Source organism: Hipposideros armiger, unplaced genomic scaffold (assembly GCF_001890085.2).
Source record: "Hipposideros armiger isolate ML-2016 unplaced genomic scaffold, ASM189008v1 scaffold_184, whole genome shotgun sequence".
NCBI classification, from domain to species: domain Eukaryota; kingdom Metazoa; phylum Chordata; class Mammalia; order Chiroptera; family Hipposideridae; genus Hipposideros; species Hipposideros armiger.
This window is the reverse complement of record NW_017731534.1, coordinates 1961535-1979943: the sequence shown is the minus strand read 5'-3', so window position 1 is coordinate 1979943 and position 18409 is coordinate 1961535.

Here is an 18409-nt window from a genome sequence, read left to right as displayed (position 1 = left end):
TCTTCTTCTTCTTCTTCTTCTTCTTCTTCTTCTTCTTCTTCTTCTTCTTCTTCTTCTTCTTCTTCTTCTTCTTCTTCTTCCTCTTCCTCTTCTTCTTCCTCTTCTTCTCCTTCTCCTCCTCCTCCTCCTCCTCCTCCTTCTTCTTCTCCTTCTTCTCCTTCTTCTTTCTTCTTTTTTTACATAATATAGCCAATAGAGGTGCCCAATGCTTTGCAGTTGGCCAATATATAAAACAGACTAGAAGGAATCAAAGAGAACATAGAAGTGAACCTATTCATTTCCCTATCTTCTTACTGGAGTTGATACTCATCTCTAATAAGGAAAATTATCTCATCAATATTCATACTTGAATATAGTAAGTAGTTGATTGTGTACATACTTCAATTAATTGTGACTGCATTTGTTTTCCTATTTTGAAATTCAGTTGGTTTTAACCCATTTATTTGATTGGAAAATTAAGATTAAGCACAAACAAAAAAGCTTAAATATATATCAGCAACAGATCATTCCTACAACTTCATTCAATTGAATACTAATCAATAGCATTAAATTGAAGAACAAATTATAAAAGAAGAACAAATTATAGTTACATAGAACAAAAAAAGAGGAGGTTGAGTAAAAGAATCCAAACACAAGTATGTACTATATTATTTCATTAACGTTAAGTTCTAAACCAAGCAAAACTAATGTATGGCAATACAATGATAGAAATAATGATAATGATTATCATTGGGATAATTATTAATGGGGTTAAAGAAGTTATGGGTCGGGGGAAACCTCTGGATGCTGGTAATATCATTTATTGAACTAGATGCTGGTTACAAGGATGTAATCACTGTGGGAAATTTCATCCAGCTATATGACTTGTCCATTTTTTATTGTTGTTATACGTGTCTCTCTTCTTTTGAAAGAGTTTAAAACAAGTAAACACACCTGCCAGGAATGTAGTACATAAAAGAAATACATGACACTGTAATTTTCTTGTCAACTACTCTCACATTTGACATCCCAATCAGCATACTCTACACTTCAGTGGACCATTTGCCATCTCAAAGCACCTTATTCCACACTTGATGCTTGGGCTCATCTGTTCTCCTAACCTGGATCACCAACCTTCATCCTCCCAGTGGAAACGCTGTTCAATCTACAAAGCAAATTGTGAGTGACCCATTGGCTTCTCGTTAAACTTCAGAGCTTGCAATCTGAACATCTTTGAAGGACACTATAGGATTTCTTTTATATAAATTTTGCTGCCTATCACACTTCGTGAGCTTGTTCTAACCTCTCTTTTAAACTTGAAGCTTTCTTGAGTCAGGGGCTGTGCTTTAGCCATCTTGGTTTCCTCCCTGAAGTAGTTGGCATAATGCCTGCTGAATAACAGGTGCAATATTTTGTAAAGATTTGTTGCATTGAATTGTTTATTACAGCCATTTTTAACTATAATATCTTTAGAGTCCACACCACTTTCTAGGTCATCCTTGCAGCTCCTTTGAAGTTAGTGATCTTTTCATCTACAGTCAAGGATAAGATTACATTCAGCACTTCATCACCATGTAACTGATAAGAACAAACTTTGGTTTAATTTTTCAGTCTGCCATGGTCTATCTAAAAGAAGGAAAAAAATGTTCCTTTCTTATGGAAGCAGATGTTCCAGGGAGACTAAATTGACCTTTTATGCTTTTCTCTCATTTTTCCCCTGATTGTTATTATTCTTTCTTGGAGCTTCAAAAAATAGGACTAGGAGCTAGTTAGAAGACCGGAAGGTGAAATCAAAGAGGCATTCTCTGTGTTATTACACAAAATTGTGAAAGTTGTAACATATTTGCAAATCAGAAGGATCTCTATCTGCTAATGAAGTAACATACACTATGCATATTCACTTCAAGTTGGCACAGAGAGAGTAGTTCTGCCTCTTGGTTGAGGGGATTACCAACATTTTCATTTTTTTATTTCATGGGGGTTCATTCCCTCCGAGTTTGCCTTCTGTACCTCTGCAGCCCCTTAAGTCATGTAGACAGGTTTTTACATAACCTTCCCACCTGCCACTTGTTTGGCACATTATACTGCTTGAGAGAACAGGGAACCAGCCGTAAACAGGTCCTGAGGAGAAGCTTCCAGATTGCAGCAGTTTAGGTTCTGATTGCTTCCCTCCTGGCTATGAGGGTGTTTTCCCCAGCATTGAAATATCATTATTCTCTTGATACAAGCTTTGCTTACTGCTTGTGACCCTGTTGCCTAGGGCTTCAAGAAATTAGTCTCCTTTAAATAATCCAAGAAAAAGAAAAGTTCACCCAAGAGAAAGCACATTTGCCAACTCAGTCTCTCTCATAGCTTGAAGCTGCACTAATTAGATATGCTTTGCTGCGGTTAGAGTTCCTCATCAGCCATGTTGGCTGAAGAAAAAAAATGACATTTCTCCCTTTTGCTATAACAGATTTCTATAGACTTGCTCTTGCTCTTCAAATATGCATTAATGGAGAGCACCCAAAAAAATAGCATTGTTTGAGATTGAGCCTTAGTAATTGTATAAAACAATGTTCTGACTGATCGTCTTGCAAAAGAGCTTTTAAATGTAATATAACAAACCTAACCAGAGGGGTAAAAAAACAGGGTCAGGGAAACAGGATTTCATTATAGCAGCAGATAAATATTTTTCATTAAACATTAAAAACAACATCTGTTACTCTCTTTAACAGTGTGAAGATTTCACTTTATTAAGTTGGGGTGGTTAATGACTTTAAAAGTAATTTGCAATTTAAACATGTCTCTATCTAGTGGCTAATTCATGACTAAGTCTTCAGTGTTAACTCTCAATTTTATTAATTTTATTAACATGCGCGCTCTCTCTCTTTCTCTCAAGAAGAGTGATGGAGTGGTACATCATTCTTTTGAAATGTGATAATAAATAAAAGTGTATTCTTGAAATATTTACTCTATGGCTTTTCTCAGTGTTTCTCTTTCCTGTAATTCACACCGCCCCCCCCCCCCGTTTTTGTTTTTGTTTTTTTAATCCAAGAAAAGGAAATTTGGTGACTAAACGATTGATTTGTAAAAGAAGGAGTCTCTCCTTCTCTCCTGTACTTTTATTCTCCAAATCGACAGCTAATGGTAGTCATTACATTTCTTGTCATGGTGACTTTATTCAGAGGCCAAGCTTAGGCTTTCTAAGTTGTTTGGCACATGTACATCAACACAGAAAATTTCAACCCCTTAGTAGGTGGAGTTAAGAATAAGTTTTGCTGCTGCCATAGACCTACTGCATGGATGAGATTATGAGATTCAGAGGCTGCTTGAGCCGCAATGTCTGCCTGTATCTGCTCAGCCTTCACAGTGGGTTTCAGCTTAAGTGTCTTGCTTCCCACTAGGAGCTATTTATTTTCTCAACTTCAATGTGATTAGCTGGTACGCTTGGCAATGTCCAAACCCCTAAAGGCTGGAAATTGTCTTTCCTATCTTCAACCAATATATACCTGAAGTTGGTATGAGGGAGACACACCAATCCATGGTGACCATGGTCCTTAGGACCATATGGTACTGATAACTCCGCCTTGGTAGTCAGCCTCTTCTCTCTTTGGCTTCACCAGGTCCTGGTATCCTCCCTTTGCCCACTAATCTATGTCAGTTAAATCCCAGCAGGTTCAAAGTCTGTTTAAAGTATATTGGTACTTTGAAATTTTATATACATATATTGAATTTGCATCTTCTGTCTCTTGCTCCATTTGTCCAAACACCAAATTCTCTTTGGAATTTAGCAGGAACATGATTCCACATTTAAAAAAGAATAAAGGAGGAAGAAGAGAAGGAGGAGGAGAAAGAGGAAGAAGAGGAAGAAGAGGAAGAGGAGGAAAAGGAGGACATTTTGTTTTAAATACAATGCCTCTTTTGGGCACTGGTTGTATATAAAAATATAACTGAGCACAGTGGATTTGTTCAAACAGAATTTAGTGTCTACATTTTAAAACAAAAGTATATTTATACTTTCCTTAAATACAGATATAAGATGTTCAAATGAGGGATTACTAAACTCTTCTAGTAACTTTCCTCTAAAGACAGAAGGAATTGGTAAGTTCCCGTGGATGGAAGAAATAGGCTAAATCAATTTCAGTATTTCCTTCACACCTCACATTTTGTTTGATAAAGTCATGGCGGTTCCGTATTTTATTCTATAATACAGGTGTCTATTACCTTATAGTATAAAAACTTCCCTAAAATTTTGAATAAATTTTATGTTCCAGAAAAAAAAGAAAACTCATGTTCATTGCATTATTTCAAGTATCCCAAGCATACCTTTCCACATTCCTGTTATATCCATAGACTGAGACACTAGTCAGAATGAAAAGTAAGGAACTATTGATATGATACATGCTATAACATGGGGCAAGCTCTAAACAGCTTATTGTCTTTAATTATACCTCAATAAAGCTGTTTTCTTTTTAAGTAAACTCGTGTACTGTGGATTTTTTAGAAGTAAACATATGTTCCTGTTGTCATGGTTCAATGATTATCCAAGTGTGGTATCTTAGCAGCATTAGCATTGCCAAGGAATTTCTTAATAATGTAGCTATGTGTCCCTGCCTCATGATCAGAAGCACCAGGGGTGGGGCCAGCCATGGTCTAACAAGCCCTTCAGATGAATCTGATAAGCTAAGGTTGAGAATCAGTGGTCTAGTCAGTAAGTGCTGGAGACTACTACAAAGACCACTATTTTCAACTTAGCTGCAAGATCTGAAAGAATCAGCATAAGTTTCTAGATGGAGAATAGAGAAATGACATTTCATGTGAGGGGAGCAACATGTGAAACACATGGGTAGATAGAAAAAGCCGAAACAGCATTTTCTGAAATCCCAAATTTTAGAAATGTTTTATAATGTTGAAATGTGTAAATTGAAATAATAGCTATTCATTACTAATTCTATATTTATCATTATGAGAATAGGGACCCATCAGAAATTTAATGTTCTAAATATCTTTATGGTTTTTACAGTTTCTACAAGAGTTTAGGAGAGTGCCCGATACATGATAAATAGTCAATACACATTAGCAAATATAATTTGTATTATTTTAAAAAGTACTTCCTACTCTCTTTCTTGGTGCATTTTGAAGTGTGTCACAGGGGCACTGTGATTCATAGCTAGCGCTTTGAGTAATCTCTTCCTTTTAGGTGTATGCATTTGCATACCATAAAAAGTAGAGCATGATTAATTGCATTGTTTGTAGCCCCAATAAAGTGTTATTTAGGAATAAATATGGCCTGCCTGTAATGGTATTATTAAACACTACACTTTCTTCCTCCTAAAAGGTAAAAGATAGATATTGCCTGTCCAAGTTCCCCTTAAATGGGCTGGATCAGATGCTCACATGGAGAGTGGAATGTTGAGACAAGGTCCGGGAAGGACAGAAATGTTAAATTGTCTGTCAGGGGCAAGGATACAAGTTCAAGACTGGGAATGGAATATGAAGCCAGATGTCTGAAGGCAAGTGAAGACAGGAAATAAGTGAGAGATAAAGAGTAAAGCAGGACATGAGGACATGCTGAGACAGTCAGGATTAGGTGAGCTGACCTGGACCTCTCCTTTACCTGCCCAGAACTCTCTTGATGATTGCTTTTTGCTAAATGTGTTGCTTAGGACCTGGTGCACATATTCCCCCACTTCTGTTTAATTCAGGTTTCAAACAATTCCTGAACAAGAATTCATATTGCATTGTGGATTAGCACTCTCAAAATGGACTGAACTTCCCTTTCCTCTTTCTGTCAAAAGCATAATTATTCTATTCATAGCTGAGCTCAAAATTTCAGAATTATAGTTTGTAATTCTTTCTCCATTAACCACACCTCCCTTTCCCACTCCATTAAAAAAATGGGTGAATGGATTACACGGGAGCGTATAATACAATACACCAAGGAGTGTATAAAACATATGTATGCCCAGTTATGTTATTCAGGCACCATATTTGGGCTCTCCCATGGTCAAGGCAGTTGAGTGGTGACCACCTAACATTAAAGTCGTTCATACCAAAATATTCTTTTCCATAAAGTGCTGTACAGAAATCTGGGGTTTCAACTTGTTTATTTTTCAAATACTTTAGCAGACTCAAAGCTCTGCTGTGGAGAAACTCTTGGCCTGACTGCAAATATCCTTGTGGGCTGTCTCTATAAAGAAGGATGAATGCCATCTGTCTGGGAAAGAATGAAAGTCAGCTTCCTCAACACTGACAACAGGATGAGGTATGCAACTTCTTATTCAGCTTGTTTCTGAAGCCCATGAATCTCTTTCTAATCAAGAATATTGCATTCAGGCACTAATTTCAGAATAGAAGTATGAATACCTATGACCCAGCATTTTTCAAAGTCCGCCTGGAGCATCTAACACTAAAGAGGAGTAGCCTTATGGATATGTTAATTTTTTTTTCTCTACTTTAACGAACTCTAGCCTGACATTGAGGGAATCAGAAATGATGTACCAGTGTAATATTGTTTCAACTGTCCTCAGGAATACCTCTGTTCATATCAACTATTCACTGAATGACCCACAATATAGCAGATACTGTGCTGAGTACTTTGGAATATCAGAGGAAAAAAGAGACATAAACCATTTAAGATTAAATGTTGTGACTGCAATTCTAAGGATGAATAGCAAAAATTTCCATATGTGGAATATTCATGTATCTTTTAGAATCAGTGCTGAGGAAAAAGCACAATATCTCTTATTCTCATTTTTAATCCCACATATATATTCAATAAATATTTATTAATTGCCTTCCATGTACATTAGACATCTGGTAAGGAACCAGTCATACCAGGTCCCTAACTTTAGGGAAAGGTGCCCTTAAGAAATCTCAGAAACATGGCATTTAAAGATATAGCCATATTACAGTAAAACCTTAAGATCATTAAAACAAACGTAAAATGATCAGATTCAGATAATGATGCCTGAGGGAAAGAATGGGAAATTAATTACACCTGAAAACTCATTCTATAGGAAGCTACTCTTATTAAGGTCATAATTTATCTCAGCTTTTTGCTATCAATATTTCTCACATAAAGTCTGAAAAGTTCATGTTAATCCTTCAAGTTTTCATTGATGGGAAACATATTTCTCAAAATAAAACTATTTACTTTAAAAATCAAATAATGAGAAATCCTTTACTAACCTTATTTTTGGTTAAGTTGCCATGAAATGTAGAACGCATGTTATGTACGAGTAATTATCTCATTGGGTCACATCTATTTCTCTTTTCCTTTTCTCTTTTTTTGTATTGGATTTAGTGTTCATTTTTATATTAAGTTTTGCATTTTATGTGAACAACGACAATTTCTGTAACAAGCCGACAATGGCCAACTTAATTAAAAATATGCAAACAAATAGAAAATATATCCCACACATCATAGATTTTTAATTCCATATTAACTGTAGTTATTTCTTATGGGCATATACAAAGTTCCCACAACTATCACATACTTTTTAAGAGCAAGCAATGTCTCATATGTATTTTTTTATGTTGCAACTGAGAAAAACTCTGTTACACTCAATCCCAAAGAGTTTTTCATCTTATGACTGGAAGTTGGTACTCTTTGACCAATATCTCTCCATTTTCCTCACCTCCCAGGCTCTGGTAACCACCACTCTACACTCTGTTTCTATGAGTTTGGCATTTTTAGATACTACATATAAGTGATCTCATACAGTATTTTTCTTTCTCTGTCTGACTTATTTCACTTCACATAATGCCCTTCAGTTTCATCTAAGTTGTAGCAAATGGCAGGATTTTCTTCTTTCTCATGATTGAATAATATTCCATTGTATATTTAAACTACATTTTCTTTATTCATCCAATGACAGACACTTAGGTTTTTTTCCATATCTTGGCTATTGTGAATAATTCTGCAAGAAACATCACTGTGCAAATATCTCTTCAAGATCCTGTTATCATTTCCTTCAGATATATACCCAGAAGGGGGATTGCTGGATCAAATGGTAGTTCTATTTTTAATTTTTTCAGGAATCTCCATACTGTTTTTTTCATTCTAGCTATACCAGTTTACATTCCCACCAACAGCATACAAGGGTTCCCTTTTCTCCACCTCCTTGCCAATATTTATCTCTTGTCTTTTTTATAATAGCCATTCTAAGAGGTGTGAAGTGATATCTCATTGTGGTTTTGATTTGCATTTCCCTGATGATTAGTGATGTTGAGCATCTTTTCATGTACTTGTTGGCCATTTGTATGTTTCCTTTGGGGGGAAAATGTCTATTCAGGTCATTTATCTATTTTTAAATTGGGTTATTATTATTATATTATTGAGTTGTATCAGTTCCTTATGTATTCTGGATATTAACCCTCTAATCAAATATGTGGTTTGCAAATATTTTCTCCCATTTCATTGGCTGACTTTTCATTTTCTTGATGCCTTCTTTGCAGTGGAGAAGCTTTGTAGTCTCACTTTTTTTTTCCTTTGTTTCCTTTGCTTTTTCTATCAAATCCAGGAAATCATTACCAAGACCAATGTCAAGGAGATTACCCAATAAGTTTGTTTCTAGGTATTATGGTTTCAGTTCAAGTCTTTGATCCATTTTTACTTGATTTGTGTGTGAGGTGTAAGATAGGGTTTCAATCTCATTCATTAGCATGTGGCAATCCAGTTTTTCAACACCTTTTATTGAAGAGACTATCCTTTCCCCATTGTATATTCCTTGCCCTTCTGTCATCAATTAATTGACCATACATATACGCATGGGTTTATTTCTGCGCTGTCCATTCTGTTCCATTGATCTATGTATCTGTTTTTATGCTCTGTGTTTTATGATTATTATAGCTTTGTAATACAGTTTGAAATTCATTGTGGTTTTAGTTTGCATTTCTCTCAAGTTTAGTGATGTTAAGTATCTTTCCATGTATGTAGTCTATGGAAAAATGGTTATTCAGCTTCTCTGCCCATTTTTTATTTAGATTGTTTAATTTTTGCTTATTTGTTTGTCTTGTTTTGTTTTGTTTGCTATTGAATTTTATGAGTTCTTTATATATTTTGGATAGTGACCCTTTATCACATATATGATTTGCAAATATTTTCTCCCATTCCTTAAGTTTCCTTTTTCATTCTGTTGATCATATTTTAGCATTTTCACTTTTTTACTGTTTCTTTACAAAAGCTTTTTAGTTCGATGTAGTCCCAGTTATTAATTTTTGCTTTTGTAGCTTGTGAGGATCATAATTTTGCAGTGTGGATTTTGTGAGTGTTGGTGTGCTCAGTCCAGGACAATGTATAATGTATATCCTATTCTCATTCTCCACTTTCACAGCCTCCATTTTAGCTGGGGTTAGATCCAGTCACAGCCAATGAAAACGTAGAGAAAATCTGATGGGAGAGTTTCTGAGAAAGGTTTTTCTGCTTTTAAAAAATCTAACAGAATTGCTTGGCACTGCCCTACTCTGTACCTACCTTCATTAAGGAACTGGGTTGAAGATATGACAGATATTTTGTGATCAAGAGGTGTCATACAAAAGATGGAAGACAGCAGCCTCAGGATGTTGGAGAAATGTTAAAAATCCTGTGTGTGATGGTATTCTTCAAAAGCTGAACCAACACTAGCAATATCTAACTATGGTCTCCTTATTGAGAAAAATAAGCTTGTATATGTTTAGGCTACTATAAGTTGAGATTTATGTTTATGACAGCAGAATATATGCTTAACTCATATACTGCCATAAGTTTTTATTAGTAGTAATCAACAAATAATTTTTCAAATTGTTTCTTACTAAAGATGTCATGTATTTCACTTATTACCCTCCCACTTAAGTGATCTAATTTAGGTGTTCACTAATTTTTGCCTGAGCCAGTCAGCAGACCTTTAATAACTGTTTGCTAAATGAAAATGAATTAGACTTTCATAATATTCATTTATGTTTTCTTGCTACATCAATTTTATTCTCCTTCCAATAATCTTGAGGTCAATGGATTTATTTTTCTGGAGCATAATTTTTATCATGACTTTCTTCTGCTCATAAATGCTAAATGGCTCCCCAGCGCCCAAGTTTCTTACTCTGTTATTTGAAGTCATTAAAAGCCGAGTCCTAGTATTCCTTTCCAACCCAATTTTACATTATTGATTGTAATCCAAATAAATAAAACTCCTGTCGATTTTTCCTTACATATCTAACCAATTTGAAGGAGATGCTAATTCTCCTGCTAGAATGACCTACTGCCCTCATTTCTGACAATCAATCACCAACTTTTCTTTTTCAGTTCCATCTCAAATTTTGTCTCCTCCCCGAAAGCCTTTCTTCAGACCCAAGTTCCATTCAACTCCATCAAGATGGAACCAATCTTCTATTTGGAACTACAGCAGAGTCATTTATTTCTTATTTTCTAATAGCTTATATATACTGGTGAAAATTATAGATATCTATGTACATGTCTTTTCTAATTTACTATAATATCTTTGGAGCAATCTCTGTGCTTGCACAAAATTTACTGAAGTGTAATATAGACACAGAAATAATATACATATAGAAAAGTATAAAAATCACAAGTATAGATATTCATGAATTTTTAAGACCATAAGCATTTTTTATATAACTACCACAAAAATGAAGGTACAGAACATAACCAGCATCTAGAATCCTTACTTAATACCTCTTCACAGTGGCCACCCCATGCCAAAGATAACCACTACTCTGATTTCCATCACCATATTATTAGGTTTTGGCTGTATTTGAACTATAACATAAATCTTATCATTCATTATGTACTATTTTGTGACTGGCTTCTTTTGCTAAGCATATGTTTATGATCTCTACTCATATTGTTCGTTTATCAACAGTTTATTCTCCTTTACGAGTATAGTATTTCTTTGTGTGAATACACCACAATTTTTGTACATCTTACTATTGATAATCATTTGGTCTTCCAGTTTTCTTGCTATTATGAATAAAATTGCTATAAATATTCTTGTATATGAGTTTGGGGCACTTTAGATACATTCCTGTTGAGTATATACTTAAGTATGGCATTTCTGAGTAAATATATATATTTACTCAGATATATATGATGCCAAAAAAATGTATACACATTTTAAGGAAGGAAAACCGTATTAAAATTGTAATATTCAATATATACCAATATATTTTATTACAATAAAATTGTAATACTCAATAACAAAAGATGAATACAAGTCACATTTGACTTCTGCAATTACAAGAGGACCTCAAAGTGGTTACCATCAGCATCCAGACACTTCTGATAATGGCAAACTACTGCTTGAGCAACGTTGACCAAAGTGTCTACTTGTCTACATTTTTTTGGCACCCCCAGTACATACATAAATATATGCATACACACACACACACACACACACACACAGGTAACTCAGATTTAAAAAGTGGCAACAACTATTTTTTCTCCACCTGCATTGGAGACTGTGTATATTTATTTGCAGGTCTGTTTCTGAACTTAAATTCTGCAATATGGTTTCTTTGCACTTAAATTCTGCAATATGGTTTCTTTGCTTATCCCTGTGCCAAACACCACATTGTCTCAATCACTTTAGCTTTATGATCAATCTCAATGTCTAGGGGGGTAAATCTTCCAGTTTTTTCCTTTAAATAGATTTTTCTTTGTGTTAGAATTACATTGAACCTATTACAGAGTAATTTGGGGAAAATGGTATCTTTAAAATTCCAAGTATTCTAATCTATAAAAATAGTACATCCCTTCATTAGTTAAGATCTTTTTCTTCTTTTATAAAATTTTATTTATTATTTTTTCTTTTTAAAAAAAGATTTTTATTAAAATATAGCTAACAAACAATATTATATTAGTTTCAGGTATACATCATAGTTATTCAACAGTACCCACCTAGCACTATACAGTTATTACTGCATTATCGATTATATTCTCTATGCTAACAACGTGATCACCATGGTAAGTGCAGCAACCATCTGACACTGTACCATGCTATCACAATATTATTGATCGTTTCCTCCCTTTTTAAATTTTTCAATTAGAGTTGACATTCAATATTATTTTATATTAGTTTCAAGCGTATAGCATAGTTGTTATACATTTATATACTTTAGGAAGTGATCCCCTTGACTAGTACCACCTGGCACTATACATAGCTATTATCATATTATTGATTATATTCCCAATACTTTTACATCACCATGTCTATTTTGTAACTATCAATTTGTATTTCTTAATCCCTTCACCTTTTTCACCCTGCTCCTAACCCCATTCCCATCTATCACCTCGACAGATCTAGTACTCATCTGACAACAAACCTAGTTATTACAATATTATTGACTATATTCCCTATGCTATACCCTACATTCCCATGACTACTGTGCAACAAACAATTTGTACTTCTTAGTCCTTTTGCCTTTTTACACCTCCAATCCCCCTCCCATCTGGCAATGATCAAAATGTTCTCTGTATCTATGAGTTTGTTTCTGTTTCATTTGTTTATTTTGATTTTTAGATTCCACTTATAAGTGAAATAATATGACACTTATCTTTCACTGTCAGACTTATTACACTCAGCACAGTACCATCTAGGTCCATCCATGTTGTCCCATATGGCAAGATTTCCTTCCTTTTTACGGCTGAGTAGTATTCCATTGTATATATGTACCAGCTCTTCTTTATCCATTCATCCATTCAGGGACACCCAGACTGCCTTCATATCTTGGCTCATGTAAATAATGCTACAGTGAACATATGGATGAGTATGTCTCCTCAAAGTGGCACTTTAGGTTTATTTAGATAAATACCCAGAAGTGGAATTACTCAGTCTTCTTTTTCTCTTGTTATGGTCTTTGTTTTAAAGTCTATTTTGTTTGGTATAAGTATCAAGACCCCAGCTTTTTGTTTGTTTGTTTCTATTTTCATGAAACACCATTTTCCATCCTTTTACTTTCAGTCTCTGTGTGTGTTTTGATCTAAAGTGTGTCTCTTGTAGGCAGCATATGTAAGAGTTTTGTTTTCTTATTCATGCAGCCCTCCTTTCCTTTGATTGGAGCATTTAATCCATTTACATTGAAAGTAATTGTTGATAGGTATACAGTTATTGCTATTTATTTTATTATTCATATTTCTGATGTTTTTTTTCATCTTAAAGAAGTCCCTCTAATATTCCTTGTAATACTGGTTTGGTGGGGATGAACTCCTTTAGCTTTTTCTTGTCTGGGAAGCTCTTTTTCTAGCCCTTCAATTCTAAATGATAGCTTTGGTGGGTAGAGTAAACTCAGTGGTAGGTCCTTGCTTTTCATCACTTTGAACACTTCCTGCCAATCCCTTCTGGTCTGAAAGTTGCCATTGAGAAGTCAGCGGACAAGCTAATGGGAGCTCCCTTGTAGGTAACTAACTGCTTTTCTTTTGAGGCTTTTAAGATTCTCTCCTTGTGTTTCAAGATTCTCTCTTTGGCATTTTAACTATGATGTGTCTCAGTGATGGCCTCCTCGGGTTCATCTTGTTTGGGACTCTGCACTTCCTGGTCTTGTATGTCTATTTCCTTCCCCAGGTCAGGGAAGTTTTCAGTCATTATTTCTTCAAATAGGTTTTTAATTCCTTGCTCTCTCTCTCTTCTCCTTCTGGTAACCCTCTAACACGAATGTTGGTATGCTTGATGTCGTCCCAGAGGCCCCTTAAACTCTCTTAATTTCTTTGGATTCTTTTTTCTTTTTGCTGTTCTGATTGAGTGTTTTCTGCTACCTTATCTTCTACATCGCTTGTTCGATCCTCTGCTTCATCTAACCTACTGTTGATTCTCTGTAACGTACTCTTTTTATTTTTAATTAAAGTTGCAGAAAAGGACAATTTACTAGGAGAAAAAATACATTTCAAAGAAGCAGAAGCAGGCTCAAGCAGTAGAGAATGAAAAGTACACTCCAAAGAGTTTGGAGAGGGCCAAGCAAAAGGACCTCAAAAGGCTGTAATGTATTCTTTATTTTTGTTATTATAATCTTCATTTCTGACTGGTCTTTTTCATGTTTTCTCTCTACATTTTATGTTTCCTATGTGTTTGTTGAAGTTCTCCCTGAGATCATTGAGCATTCTTATAACCAGTGTTTGGAATTCTGCATCTGGTAGAATGTTTGTCTCCATTTTGTTTAGTTCTTTTTCTGGAGCTTTGTTCTGTTCTTTTATTTGAGACATATTTCTTTGTCTCCCCATTTTGCCTGCCTCCCTGTATCTGTTTCTATTTATTAAGTAGGGCTGCTATATCTTCCGGTCTTAGTAGAGTGGGTTTATATAGTAGGTGTGCTGTGGCTCAGTGGCACAGTCTTCCTGGCCATTTGAGCCATGCACTCCAGGTGTGTCCCTTGTGTGGGTTGTGTGTACCCTCCTGTTGTGCCTGAGCTTTGGTTAATAACTGCACATCAATCAGAAGGACTGACCCTTGGTCTCACTGGTTGTGAGGACTGGCCTTGACTACAGTGGAAGAGTTGTTGTGCAGGGGCTGACCCCACACAGCAGGATGTGCCTCAGCAGGACTCTGGTGCTTTCCCAATCTGCCCCTTGGATGTGTCATTCTTGGAGGTGGAAGGGTGCTACTCCAGCTCATTCTGAAGCTGGCCACTGGGGGGCACTGGCCCCAGGATCACCTTATAGAATATCAGCTGCAGGTCAAGTTCAGCCGCAGCCCGTGCCCCACCCGAGGTCACTGACAGAAGACATAAAGTAATTCGCAGATGGCTGCTGCCTGTGTTGTGCTTGCAAGTGCCTAGAGAGGCCAAGCTGCGAACCAAGGCTGGCTGCCGTTAGTTTAGCAGTCTCGAGGTGGCTTCTTCTGTATGTCCTTAGTTGTGGGGTTCCAGTTAAGCAACATTTTAGGTGATTCTCAACATATATATATATATAAATTTTTTTTGTAGTTTAGTTGTAATTTTGATGTGGTCATGAGAGATGGTAAGCTCAGCATTTACCTACTGTGTCATCTTGACTGGAACCCTATTAAGATCTTTTAAAATTTTTTTTCACAGAATCATTTAGTAGTTTTCTATGTGGAGGTCTTGCATCTATTTCCTTAGAATTATTCAAAAATGTTTGATTTTACTGAATTTTCTTGCTTTATTGGACTGGCAGGCCCCTCCAAATGATATTGAATGGAAGCAAATGTAAAAGGAATCTTTGTTCTTCTCTCTTTCTAATCTCTTTTATTCAGTAATGTTACCATCAAGGTGATGTTTTGAGGTATAATTGACATATAACATTATATTAGTTTCAGTGGACACCATAATGACTGGATATTTATGTAGCAAAATGATCCCCATTATACATCTACTGATTTTTGCCAGATGAACTTTGTAGATGTTTCATTAAATTAAAAAACAAAACAAAACAATTTCTGGTTTGACAAAAGTCTTTAACATGAGTAGGGAGAATTTATTTTATAACCATTAAAGAGTATAGAGGGTGCACTCCCAGGGTTAACATCTTAAAAATTTGTCAAATACATGAAACAACTGCTTTTAAACATTGAGGTGAGTAGTTGTAAGGCTTTGATTCCTGAGAAAAAGCAAGAAATGAAGTGGTCCCTATATGTTTCCAGCTTTCTTCTCACAGGCATTTCCAGACTATAATGCAGGAAAGGGAGACTCAAGGAGGATATGGCAGTCTCACTGAAGTGAAAAGCCTGATATCAGAGTTTGGCCAGGATGAAGCAGCTAGAATCTGTGAGACATAACAGCAGGGAGAAGGATGCCATACAAAGAGCTCTGGAAATCTGAACAGGGGTACCGTGTATTCTGTTGTTGACACTAAGCTGTGTATCAAACATGTACTTGGATTATTTATGGGTATGTTTCTGTATTAGTCTGCTCAAACTATTATAACAAAATATCCTAGACTGGGTGGCTTCACAAAAAATGTATTTCTCACAGTTCTGGAGGCTGGAAAGTCTATGATCAAGGTGCCCACTGATTGGATTCCTTGTGAGAGCTCTCTTCTTTGGCTTGTAGTTGGCCACCTTCTGAATGTATCCTCACATGGATGATAGAAAGTGAGCTCTCTAGTGCCTCTTCCTATCAGGACGCTACTCCTGTGGATTCAGGGCTCCACCCTTAGATCATTAGTTAGCCTTGATTAGCTCCTGATTGGATCCATCTCCAAATACAGCCACATTGGGGAGGGGGTCAGAGCTTCAACATATGAATTTTGGGGCTACACAGTTCAGATATAACAGTTTCTATTGTCTGTTTCTCCCCTCTTTCGTTTGTCCTGCTGTGTTTGGTAATTTTTGCCTGAATGTCATAAACAATATATATATATATATATATATATATATATATATATATATATATATATATATATATATATATATATATATATATATATAAAATTGTAGTCTCTGGGCCACATTCTTTTCCTTCAAAGATGATTTACCTGTCTTTGGGGAGGTAGCCTGAGTGGGAGGCAGATCACCTTAATCCAGTCAATTATAATCTGATTCATAGTTGGTTTATAGTGTTTTGTTAGGCTCGGGTGTCTTTAGTTTGCCCCCATTCCTAACATAGCTTTGCAGGGCTTCCAACAGAGAGTCTGGAGAGTATATTAGGGCCATACTTCCTGACAGAACCTGAACTCCAGTGACTGATATGCTGAAAACTCAACTCTCCTTTGCAGCAGCTTTGTTTTTGCTTCTTAGCCTCTTACCATATCCATCTTAAGGATTCAGCATTTGCCCCAAAGGGAAAATGTCCAGAGTTTGAGGTTCACTTTCCCACATCTCTGAACTCTCTGAGATTCTTAACCCCCAGTCTTATTTAGCTGTCCCAAACAAACATTACTCACCAGCCCAACGTGATTGCCGAAACCTCATCAGCTTATCTGTCTTGGTTCTTATCTTTCACCTTATTTCTTAGGCACTCACCATTCCTGCCCCACAATTGGCAGCTACCCTGAGGTGAGAAGTTTTGCTTCTCTCTCTGAGAATCTCATCCTTCCCATTTGCTTCAGCAGCAATCTGACCTTTCTAATCAAATTTTAAAAAAATTGTATCAAGCCTTTCTAATTGTTCTGACAGAAGTATTATCTTCCATGAGCTGCTCCACTGAGCATAATTTACAACAGGACATTTTCTAACATAAATGCTCCAGGAAAAGAGAGGGTCAGGACATAGGGTTAAGAAGAAACCCATCTACAGTTTAGTCAAGTTGAGGGGAACTTTGCCTACGGCTATACCACCCTGAACACGGCCGAACTCCTCTGATCTTGGAAGCTGAGGGGAACTTCAAGGCTGATTTGGTTACAAGCCAGCTCAAAACCTGTGTGATATCACACAGAAACTTTTTAAGTTTCTCTTTTTTCTTTAGTCAGTACTGGAAATAACAACATGACAACATCCCTGTGGTAGTTATATTTCCACACACACTTTATGAAAGAAACAACTCTTACTTAGATAAGTACCTTGATTCTGGCCACATAGCTAGAAAGTGACAGATGTCTATCTTTGAGATTCAAGAGCCTGTTTTTCCTAACCACTGTGTTGTGGAGATGAAGTAGATCTTATCATGACTTTTACACCCTTTTTGTTTATCATTGTGTTGCCTTTACTTAAATCACTGTGTTGCAGGAACCCAACAAATCTAGCCTACATTTCATTAATTTTGTACATGTTAATAACAACTCTTAACCCCAAATATCACCACAGTTCAGTGACACAGGCTATTAAAAGAAAATACAAGTAAATCCTTTGTATACACTATACAGTTCCAAAGGAAATGAGAGGGATCGGCATTTTTCTATTGCCAGTGCCATCAGAGCCATATTGTAGGCAGCTACTTCCTACCATGACAACAAAAACTTTACCCTTCCTGATGGATAATAATATGTCAGCCTCTGTGCAAGAGATCTGCGTCTTTTCTCACTTAACAACAGTCCTGCGAGGCAGTTATTTTCTCCATCTTAAATAATAGAAAAAAGAGTTTTAGAGAGAGAAAACAACTTGTACAAGATTCACTTTAATAATGTTCATAAATCATTAAAATTTGAATCTGAGATTTAATTCCATATTAGCTGATTCCAGTGTTTAGGCTCAATGGCTTCCCTCTACCGTTGTGGTTCTGAGCCACATGTCAGCTTCTTCCTGTCCTCTCTTTCTGTCTTCTCTTTCCTTCCTTCCCTTCCCTTCCCTTTCTTTTCCTTGACTTTCCTTTCCTTCCCTTCCCTTTCTTTTCTTTTCCTTTCCTTTCAGCTTTTCTTGACAGCCTTTCTCTCAACTATCTCACATACTTGAATAAATCAGCATTTTGGGTAACACACTTTCATATTTGAGCAATTTGAATAGCATAATATAGGTGACCCTCAAAATGGAAGGCTTTCATTTATCAAGACTTTTTTTTTTTTTTTTTTTTAGCTGAGCCATCCTGCCACCTGTTAGCAGCTCAGAGGCTGCTCAGCTCGGGCTGGACT